The following is an 11,519-nucleotide window of genomic DNA, read 5'->3' as shown; positions in this document are numbered from 1 at the left end:
TCTGCCTGGCTTGCTCATGCCCTGCTGGAGGGTGAGGCCAGGGTCAGAGCTAGTGAGGTGGCTGGGGAAGGGGGAAGGGGGAGCCCAGCCTGGTGATACCACTTGCCTGACAGAGCATTCTTCACTGCTCCATCCACCGCCCCACGGATCTGCTGCCTCTGCTGCCACTGAATGCTACTGTTGCTGCTGCTACTGCTGCTGCTGCTTCCAGGTCCCAGCCTGCACCAGCATAGGTGTGGGAGGGATCTGCCCTTTGGGGACACAGGAATCCTGCAAGACTTCTCCAGCCCTTTCCAGGGATGCCCAATTCCCCATTCCTTCCAAGGAGCCCAGGAGCTCCACTCCCCAGTACTCCCTAGGGGTCCTCACTCACTCACCCCTCCCAGGGCCCAGGAATGCCTCAGCCTTGCCAGGAGCCCAGAGCCCTCCCCACACCTTTTGACCTCCTCCTGCCATCTGGAGCCTAAGAGATGATTTCTACAAAGGGCAAGGCTTAGCACAGGCCTGAAACAGGAGTGACCTGGCTTGGCACCAGTGTTGTCATTAACAGCTGTGACACTTTTAAGGCACTGGATCTAGGAGGAAACTTGCCCCATGAAGCTGATGATGCTATTGTCCATAGGTGCTCAGCATGCGGCTTCCTCTTGTCTTCAGCACAGTTGCCTATGACACAGTTATGGACACTCCCATTTTACAGAAGGAAACCAGCCCAGGGTCACACAGCTGTAAGCAGCACAGCTGGATCTCAAACTCTAGGCTCCTGGTCCTGTCTCCAGGGCCATGAAGGGTTGCCTAGATGGGAGGCTGACACTAGCTTTGGGGACACTTCTCACCCTTGAGTGATCTCACCTGTTCGGGGGCCCCAAACTCTGTTCACTGCTATTTCTTTCCCTGTCCCTGCTCCAGATATAATCAGGGTGACCCTGGCCACCCTTCCTGGACTTCCTAATCCCCCTTATAGACTGGGCCTCTCTCCCATCACTTTGGGCTAGTCTGACTTCACCCCTTCTGTAGCTGGTGTCTCCTTCCTTAACCAGGACAGCCACACTCTGGGACTCTTGAGGCAGGCAGCAGCATCTAGACAGAATTGAACACTGTTCAATTTTGTTATCTTAGTTTTTTGTTTTAGTTCACTTTTTATGTTTTTTTATATATATTTATGTTAAAGATATTATCCCCTATTTCAGCAGTGCTAAAATGGTTCCTGCTTATAAGAAATCTACATAATAATAAAGTGGTGGTATGTGGAACACTGATTTTCAGCTGCCTTGGGGCTGAATGTGTTGGGGAAACATTGTGTCAGTGTTACAGAGAAACGGTTTAGGAGAGATGATCATAGGGGGGTTGTCTCATTACCAGGGTCCCTGGCCCCTGCCCACCTGCTTCGCTCTCCTGGCCCAGCACACCTGGCGCTGCCAATTCTCTGGATATCGCCCCTGGATCCCTGAGGAGAGAAGATGATGAGCTTTCTCTCTTCAAATGCTCTCATTCCTGGAGGTCCCAGGAGATCCCCTGAGAGTGAGCTTGGATTATTTCCCCTGTGAGGTTCACAAAGTAAAGCCCAAGCTAATGGGCAGGAGGGTCACATAGACCTGTGACAGAGCTACCACTGTTTGAACTATTAAAATGTCTTCGTTGGTTAGGGATGATTTTGAGATCATACAGTCTTCTCACACCAGTATTCCAGGATATTCCAGCCCAGCACACGTTTTTTATTTCAATCTTATCAATGCTCTTAGCCATCAGTTCCATTATAGCTCTTTTTCTTTGGGACTTCTTTACCCATATTTTATTTATGGAGATACCTCTCAATTTCTAAACATATGGGAATTTCTAGTTAGCTTTTTCTCGGTGATCTCTAGCACATTATATTACCAAAACAAGCTCTGTGTGATTTCATGTCACTGAAATATATTGAAATTTCCCTTAGGGCCAAAATAAATTTTAGTAAGTGTATCCTATGTGCCTACAGTTAATGTGTCCTGCACAGTGTTATGTGGATGTGGACAGATATATAACACACAGATATGTAGCTGTGGGATTCAGATGGTTCAATACCAAGATATACTATTTATGGGTGTTTTGTCTGCTTTAAGGTGCCGAGAGAGGGTTGAAACCTCCCACTCTGCTTGTGTATTCGATTGTTGCTTCAGTTCTGTCCTCCTTTTCTTTATATGTTGTTCAGCCAATGGCCATGGGACGGGAGTTGAGAAAGGAAGCAGAGAGCACCCAGGAGAGGAAACAAGGACCTGGGTTGGGAGGGAGTAGAAGCTGATGGTCTGCCAAGGTTGCAGAGGGACCTGTCATTGAGATGGTGTGTGGTGGGGCACCAGGTAGAAAGGGGCTTTTTAAAAATGAGGTCACAAGGGGTTTCCATGCTGATCTACCAAGGGCAAAGGCAGCTGATTGGTTGAGAGTATAAAGGCTCTGGGTTGCTAAGGAAATGTTCAACCAGGGGAAGGCTTGGAGGAAGATGGATCCTTCTCCACTCCAATTCCTGAGAGTTCACTTAACTTGCTACTGTGTCCTGCTGACGTAATGATTTCCTAACCTGCTGATCTACTACCCTTTCTGAAACCTCCTCCCTCCCCTCAAGTATTTAATCTGACGGTGGCACGTCCCATCCTTTCTTCTAACAAACACCTTCCCCAGTCCTATCCTCTGTTCGCATCCTCTCCCATCCCTAATTACCAACTTGTCCCCTTTCCCACTCCTCCGCACTCATCCCACCCCCACCTGCTCCTGCCTATCTCCACCTCCTCCCCCGTGCCCCAGTGCCCCCTGAAAGGACCAGGATATGGAGGTGTAGAGTCTGCTTTCTGGCTCCTCTTATTCCTGTGTCCTGCTTGCCCAAACCCAAATGTGAGTAAACATGGCACATCAGTGGTGTCTTCCTTTTTTTTTTTATTTTAAGATTTATCTATTTGAGGGAGGGGGGCACAGGTGCTAGGGGAAGGGCAGAGGGGGAAGGAGATAGAGAATCCCAAACATGATGTGCAGAGAACCCAAAGAGGGGATCAGTCTCAGAACCATGGGATCATGACTTGATCCAAACCAAGACTTAACTGCCCAGAAGCTGCTGGTGATGTCTTCCATCCTGCTGGGTTCTTTCACGCTGATTTAATAACAGCTTTTTCAGTCTCCTTGATGGGAACTTAAGAAGAACTTTAGTTCTTCCTCAAGATATTGAAGGGCAGGTTTTCTGGTCAGCCTGAAGGGGTTGTGGCCACAGCTGTCCACATCAAGTTCTGGGTCCTGTCTGTGCTGCTTGGCCCAAAAAGAGCTGTGTTGGCATAATGCAAACCTGAAAATACTAGGTTTATTGTGTCAAGAGGGAAGGATTTGCCAAGATACAAAAGCCACTGACCATTATGTCTTAAATAGGGAGCTTGTCTGGTATGTAAATTATAGTTTATTAAAATTGTCTTTAAAAATTTTCAAGAACTCTTATTTATAGGAGCTATAGATGTTAGACTGACTCCTGGAAGCCCAGTCAAGATCTTCCTTCAAGTCTTGTAAGTTTAGGGTCCATCTTATATGCAGTTTGCACTCCGATCAGCACATTGCTCATATTTGTGAATTTTGGCAGCCGGGGGAACAGTGATAACTTAAGCATCAGTGTAGGTACTAGAGTTAAAAAGTGAAATGTCCTTTGTGCTCTATGCTTCCTGGGTGGTTGACTTCTCATAATTCTGCATTTAGCCCTTTCCTTCTGTTCTTGGAGGTTGCCCCCCAGGAACTCTGTGTCCCACCTGGATCATGGGGAGCCCTAGAAAGCCCAGCAGACACTAAGTGGCCACATCCTGCTGTGACACTTGTCATAGGAAAATCAGTAGGAATTATGTGATCAGGAAATGAATGAGGCATTGTCCTTTCTTTGGCCAAGTGTGTGCAGAGTGTTGATTTACCCAAGCAAAAAGTACCTGACTGTTCTTAGGAGTATCCGAATATGAAGAAATATCTGGTTCCCAGTGTGAATTTGTCACTTTGTCATTAAAAAGCAAAACTCGTACCCTCCAGGAGAGAGGGAGAGAGACAGACAGGGAACACCCATAGAAATCAGTAGACTTCTTTAGATTGGCATCCACTAGATTCTTGGAGAAGGCTCTGGAAAGTCCCAGTAGTCAGGAACAACCCTTGTATTGAGGCAGAATCATCCCATATGAATACCTCCAGTCAAAACAGACTCTATTCTATCTCTTTTGAGTCTTCAAAGGAGGAAATTTCTCAGTAGACTTTATTAAATTATTCCCATCCCTGTGCTGCATCTCCTAGATCAGCTCAGTTTTCCCTCCCTCCCTCATCTCTGAGCTCTTGCATAAACTAACTTGTCTTGCATTTCCCACCTCCAACTGTACATGGCCATGGTCTCTGAGAGCCTAGTGTTATTGGCCCCATTGTATATAATCTAGTTAAACATCAGCCACTGATATCAGCATCCAGACAGCTGTCAGGTATACCAAGCTTGCCCATGACTGGAGATGTTTCACATGGTTAACCAGGTGACCTCTGTTTTTTGCATTTGATCCTTGTGTGGAATTCCAAGTAGCACCTGAAAGTGGATGTGACACAAACCAGGAGTCAAGGATGATTTTGTTCGTTTTGGGTTGTTTCCAGAGACCTATTTATGTACCTTAATCATTGGAGGAGAGAAATGTAAGTTGGTAGGATACTTGATTTTCCTCTTACATCTCTGGTGATGACATAAGCATTCACAGCGATTAAATTTTCCAAGAATGGGTTTACAGATGGGAGAAAAATTAGAAGACATTTAATTGTATTTCTTCACTTTAAAAAATATTATAAGTAGTAATCTCACTGAAATAAGGTCTTCTTAAGTTTCAAATGCCACAAAAACTTGCTTTCTTCAGCCACAATGGGAATGCTAAAAAGTTAGTTACACCGAAGTGTCAGATAATGTGTCGCTGCTGCTAATACACTGGAATTACTCACACTGGTTTTCCTAATAATCTTAAAAATTGTTTTCTCTCCATTTAGTTAATTTACAACAAATAACTGAGAAGATCATTTGGTTTAAGAAACAAAACAGGAAACTTGCTGAAGAAATATCCATTTGGGAACAAAAGGTATAGGTATTTTTTCAGATATTTTTTGTGATTCCATTTCAGTTACTTCCACCTCTGATATTTGCCCTATTGACCAATTTCAGGTGATCCAAAAACAGTCCCAATTCAAGATAAGCTTCAAAAATATAGAACACTGCCTCTTTATTTGTGGAAGGAGTTATACATTTGAAGATAATATATAGTGCTAGACAAACCTATTTTTGAATTCTGATTCCTTTTTCATATGTTTTACAGATCAGGGAAGCAAAGAAACATCTTCCAGAAACTGAGAGGAAATATGTTTCTCTCTGATGAAGATCCTAAATTAAAGGTAAGAATCCCTTCTTTGCCTGAATTGTGTTCTAACAACAGAAATAAAAGTAATAAATTATTATTACTAATATTACTTTAAAGATTTGTTTATATGAGAGAGAAACAGTGGAGGAGGACAGAGGGAGAAGAGAGAGAGAATCCCAAGCAGACTCCAGGCTGAGTGTGCAGGCGCCTGAGATCAGGATTTGAGCCAAAACAATGAGTCAGACTCTCAACAACTGTGCTACCCAGGTGCCCCAAGTAATGAAATATTATTACTGATTCAATATGTTTTGTTGAAGGAGAACATCAAAACAGTTGAACAGCTTAGTGAAAATTTAAATGACACCCATCAGTGTGCACATACTAACATGCAATCTGAGAAAAAGAAGAATGTCAAGAATCAGGACAAGGTAAGGGTCTGTTAGTCTAATAGTCAGCTATTGAGTCTTATCATAATGTGGCTTAGGAAGCTTTTTGTTCATTGGGTGAGGTGAGTGCAGTATATTCACTTGCTGTTTATCATAGTTGAGAGTGGACATCTGGGTACTGAAATTCCCTCTGAACAGTGAGCTGGAATTTCCCTTAAGACCACAATGATGAGTTTTGCTATTTCAAGGACTAGGAAGTATGGTTTATTTTCACAGCTAGGTAATTATCATATTCAGCCCTGCCCTCTGAGATATGTAGAAAATCCCACAAGATATTTGAGCAATGAGGGCGACAGCTAGCCAAATTGTATGGTCGCTTCCTCTCTTAATGCTGAAGAGAGAATTTTCACAGTGAATAGGGGAAGATATATATATATATATATATATACACACACACCCATTAAGGAAGTCATTTGTGAGTCCTTTGATTTACACTATTTTCCACCTTCCTTACTTTCTCCATATTCTATTTATGCTTCATGGACTTTGTTGCACTGCATGATCCTGTTTCTATTAGATGCACTCACATAGTTCTGTGATCATGATTGCTTGAATGTCTTTTCTTGTATCTGTCTTAAAGTTGCAAGATGTATTCGAAGATCCAGAACCGAGAGTTTTGAGGTCCAAGAAATGTGATCTGGAAGGTATGTTGTTTTGTGGGAAGAAATCCCCATGTGGTGGCAATGAGTGTGCATTAGGAAGGGAAAGAATACTTTCCTGTCCTCAAGGTCCTTGCCCAGAATTCTCCTTCCCCATCACAAGCAAGTTCTCAGGTCATGTGCACACACACAGAAGAATACCATTATTTACAGAAAGTAAAAAGGTCCTGGAAGACAAGTGCAATGCGTTGAGTTCTGTGAAAACAATGAAGGAAGCAGAATTGAAACAGCTGAAGAAGAAAGTAGATACCTTGGTTGAATTCTATGAACAAAAAAGAATGGCTGCAGCAGAGTAAGATATTCCTATGTTAATTGTCACAAATAATGTTGTATGAATTTGTGTGGTGGCCAATATAGAAAACTGTCTTTCTTTTAGAATAGGATCTAGAGTATTTTTGCCAAATCAAATTCTACTGCTAAGTAGAATTGTGTCTGCCCTTCCTACCTTGATTTCTGGAACCTGCATTTTCCTTTCTCTTCAAACTGCTTGTCACACGTTGTTTGGGATAGAAGAGGGAAAATATCAGCATTAATCCCTTTGATACCTGGATCCCCTCTGGGTCTGTCTACATTGCCCTTTAGGTTTCAGTCTCATTACAAGTTCTTATCAACTGTGAATTAAGTAATTTTTCTTGTTCAGTATGAGACTTGGTTCAAGAATCTGTTGGGAAAAAAATGGAATTCTCTGCAGAAACAGTGGAGGTTTCTTTCCAGAAAGTAGGTTGGGACACCGGCAGTACTGGATCACTTCATCCAGTGTACAGTAGAGATCATTCATTGCAGGCTCAATCCCTAAGAAGGCTGGGGTATTCCCATCCACCTGATTTTTTTAGGTGTCACACTCCTAGGTCCCAACCAAGCCTGCAGTTTCACCAGGGCTTACCTTTGTTGGCTGACCCTGAACTTAAATTGTTTCCTCCTAAGCTTGTGCCCATAAAGTTGTTCAGCTTCTTTACAGTTCACTTGCCTGTTCCCAGAATTTACTGATGAGTCCTGGGGAGATTGGTTCCACCTGCCAGGCTGGCTTTCTTCTAGGCTGCCTTCTTCTCCATCTTGTTCTCCTATTTCTTCATGTGTTAGTTAGAGATTTGGTGCGTTCACTCCTGAACGTCCTCTCTTGTCTGGTTCCTCTTTTATCCATTCTCCTCCAGTTTCCTTTTTTTCTCAAGGATATCAACACCTTAGAGTCCCTCATGATTGTTGAAAAATAAAACTATTCCTTCTCTTCACTGGAGACTCAGCTTTGTGTTATTCCTTCACACATCTGGGGTGGCGGCTGCTCTGACTCACTAGCATCTTGTTTTTGTTCATTGGTAAGTTTTTTGGGAGGAAGGTACAGTGCCTTGACCACCTTCTTTCTTCAGCACCTTACAACTGAGCCACTACAATACAGCCACCCCATAAAACATTTGCTGAAGGATTGCCTGAGAGACACAAATGCATTTGTATTTTTCTGTGTAGAGCTTTTGTCTGAGTTTCTAAGAGTCTTTTTGCATGTGATTCTTGAGTCAATCAAGTGTTAGGTTGAAACTCTTTAAAAATCAACACAATGAACAAAAGAATGTGAGAGCAACACAGCCATCCAAACTTTCTAGGCAATGCCCTTTGCTGCCTTCATTATTAATGAACTCAGTCTACTGAAAGTAGGTTGACTCCATGCGGTTGATAGTTTTCCACCTGAAATCTGTTTCCAGGAATTAACACCCTGACTACGTGACAGCTCACATAATTTTATACTTCAGTACATATGCTAGCACAATGTTCTTTTTTGGGGGGCGGAGGAGGGGAGACAGTGCTTTGACCACCTTTCTCTCTTCAACACCTTACAACTGAGCCGTTACAATACAGCCCTTCCAGAAAACATTTGCTGCATGATTGCCTGAGAGACCAGACACAAACTCAAGTGTCTTTCTGTGTCTAGAGCTTTTGTCTCAGTTTCTAAGAGACTTTTTGCATGTGATTCTTGAGTCAATCAAGTGTTAGAATATGAGCACAACACAGCCAATCAGCCTTTCTAAGCATTGCCCTTTGCTACCTTCACTATCAATTAGGGAAAGTAGGTTGACTCCATGTGGTTGATAGTTTTCTACCCAAAATCTGTTTCCTGGAGTTAACACCCTGACTATGTGACAGTTCACATAATTTTATACTTCAGTACATATTGCCGGCACTAAGATAGGCTTTTTCCTCCACTGGGATGTTCAAAGAGGAGGCAGATGTTGTACTTCTAAACCCTATAGATGACTGGGAGTGAGCTTCAATACTGATGAAGCCATATTCTGGAAGGCTTTCTTTTGGGCTGATTTTTTGTCCAGGCACATCCTTGGCCTGAGAATCAGGGCTCCCCAAGGAGGTTTAGGACTAATGATGATCCCCTGCTTTATCCTAAAGTGTATAGTTGGTCAGACATGGCTTTTCACTTTGAATTGAAATGAGCCTTTACCATCTCAAACAAAAGACCAACTCTGAGAGGGCATAAAGTGTAATGTTATTTGAAGACTTGATGATGAATGGATTGAAATAGAGAATATAAAGACAGCTCTGAATGCAGGGGACTTGGCAGCAGCCAGAGTTTGGTTTTCTTTAACCCTAAATGGGGCTTTCAATTCATTTCTTTTTTTTTTTTTTTCAATTCATTTCTGATTGTGCTGTCAGTCTGTGTCTTTATGGGGGAGGGAAGAAGGGACATTCAAATCTAGGCCATCAAGAGTGCTGGGAGGAAAAACTGCAGAACTTGTGGGTCTTGGCTACTGGACTATGTAAATACCTTTCCCATCTTAGGAAACTGGAAAAGACACACTGTGAACTGGTGGCAAAGAAGAATCAATTGTCAACTAAAGAAGAATTTTTTAAAGTAGCCACAGAAGAAATAGACAGATACAAGTGAGTTCAGATATTAAATACTAGGGCCACCTAAAGACTCTGTTCCCATTTTGTTTTTAACCTCTGTACAATGTTTAGACTCAATTAACAAGTAATAGAAATAAAAATTCAGAAGACATATCCAGAGAGAATAACAGGCGTAAAAACAGAAGTTTTAGAAAGAACAATACAATTATGTTACTAAACATGTCCTGATCCCTAACACTGGCCTGATGCTGTGGAAACTACATCCACACCAGTGTCCCTGGGGGTGGTGTAAATTGTCCTCAATTTAGGAAAGCGTTTGGTGTAGTTAAATCATACCCAAAACACAGTAATGCCATCTGATGGCCCTGGTCTTTGCCACCCTGGGAAACATGGTAAGGATAGAACTTAAAGGAGAGAAGAGCTTTATGACAAAAGACACTTGCCACAGGATAAATTAGGGAATGATTGAAGACAGGTAAGGAAATTATATCAACTCTGAACCCTGCAGGTGTGGGAAAGTGAGTAAGGGAAGGATGTAACAATAGCTTTGATCCAACTGTACATTTGTAATCATGTGACAAGTGTTTCCTGTGCCAGGATAAATTGGATGAGGGGACAGATAAGAGGAGGATGGCCACCTGGGCCAGTTATTTAAAATCCTACCCAATAATGGGCTTTATCTGATGAAAGCTATTGTAACTCACAGGCAACAAGTCCAGGAAATGCAAGAACAGCTGCAGGAGTCAGAACTGACTTTCAGACACCAGGTAACCTGAGCTCTGCCCACTGTGCTTAACCCTTGGCACCTCCTGCAGGGGACAGCGGTGGCTCATCGAGTCGCCAACCACAGGCTTTTGGTGTGATGGCTTTTTCAGATAGCAATTCATGAGAAGAATGCTCAAGACAACTGGGTAAGTGTTTACTTTTTCATCCTTTTTGTTTGGTGCACAGTCTGGCACAATTGAAGGTGGAAGCGTTTTTCTCCCCCAGGTCAAGGCTCAGATTTGGGAGAGGGAGATAGCACAGCAAAGCAGGGAGAATGCCTACTTGAAACACAGGTAGGGGAGATTGATGGACATTGTCACGGGTGTTTGCGGGAGGACAGCTGTGCTGTTTAGTGTCAGGAGAGGTGGTGGTGTTGTGATTCTTATAGATATCCATTATCTGTTCAAGACTAGCCATACTAGAAGGAAAGATGTTGCCTGAGAGACACAGGAGGCAGGAACTGATTCTGGGAAGACCTGAGATGCAGATCCCTCAAAGAAGAGGTAAGGGGCATTTTGTGAAGTGCAGCAGCTATGCTGCTATGAAACCACATGGTGTCCTTCCAGTTTCTGTGGGTGATCGCTGTGTGTCCTGGAGAGAATCACAAGCGCTACCTAAGGACAGCAGGATATCTGAAGGGGTAACAGGAGAATATTTTCCTCAGGTGCCCCCAGAGAGCAGGGCACCTGTCCCCATGACAGCTGGAGCTCCCGCCCCTCCCCTGACTGCAGACCCTCCCACCCTCTCCCTCACTCCATCCTGAGGAAATGTACCTGGAGGGGTGATGGTCCTGAGCTTCTTTCCCACATTGACCTAGTGGTGAAAACTTTTTTTGGGGAAAAAAAGGAATATTTTTAAAAGACATTTACCTACTCTTTATGGAGTTTCCTTTATTTTATTTTGGAATCTACAGTACTTCATTCATCAGTTCATTTAATTTTATTCCTTTCATGTTATCAGTAGAATACGATAGCTTTACTACTTAATCCACCTATTTTTTCTTTGCTCATGACTATATGATTGTCTAAGTACATTCCTCAAGTATTTCTATAGTGGCCAGTCACATATGCTAGGCCTCATCTGTAGACTGAAATACTGAACCATCAACCTGTGGCCTGAGAAGAGAATGCATGCCATTCATTTGGAGGATGCATTGATATCACCCACCCATGGCTATTCTCAGTTCAATTATTAATCTATGAAGAAAACATGATTTTCTTTGATGGGGCTTGCTCACCGAATTTCAGTGTTGATTTCCAGCCAGTTGTACCCTGTGCTGTCCTCTGTTGGTTGATTCATTATGAAAACATGGGAACCAGGGCTCTGTAGTGTGTCTCTCACATCAGGTTATGGTATCTCCTTTAGCAAAGGAGTCACTTGAGCACGGGTGTTATTCTGCATGTTGGCAAATTGAACACAATAAAAAATAAATTTAT

This window comes from Vulpes lagopus, chromosome 3 (assembly GCF_018345385.1).
Source record: "Vulpes lagopus strain Blue_001 chromosome 3, ASM1834538v1, whole genome shotgun sequence".
NCBI classification, from domain to species: domain Eukaryota; kingdom Metazoa; phylum Chordata; class Mammalia; order Carnivora; family Canidae; genus Vulpes; species Vulpes lagopus.
The sequence above is the reverse complement of the archived record's forward strand: the minus strand, read 5'-3'. Positions refer to the sequence as shown.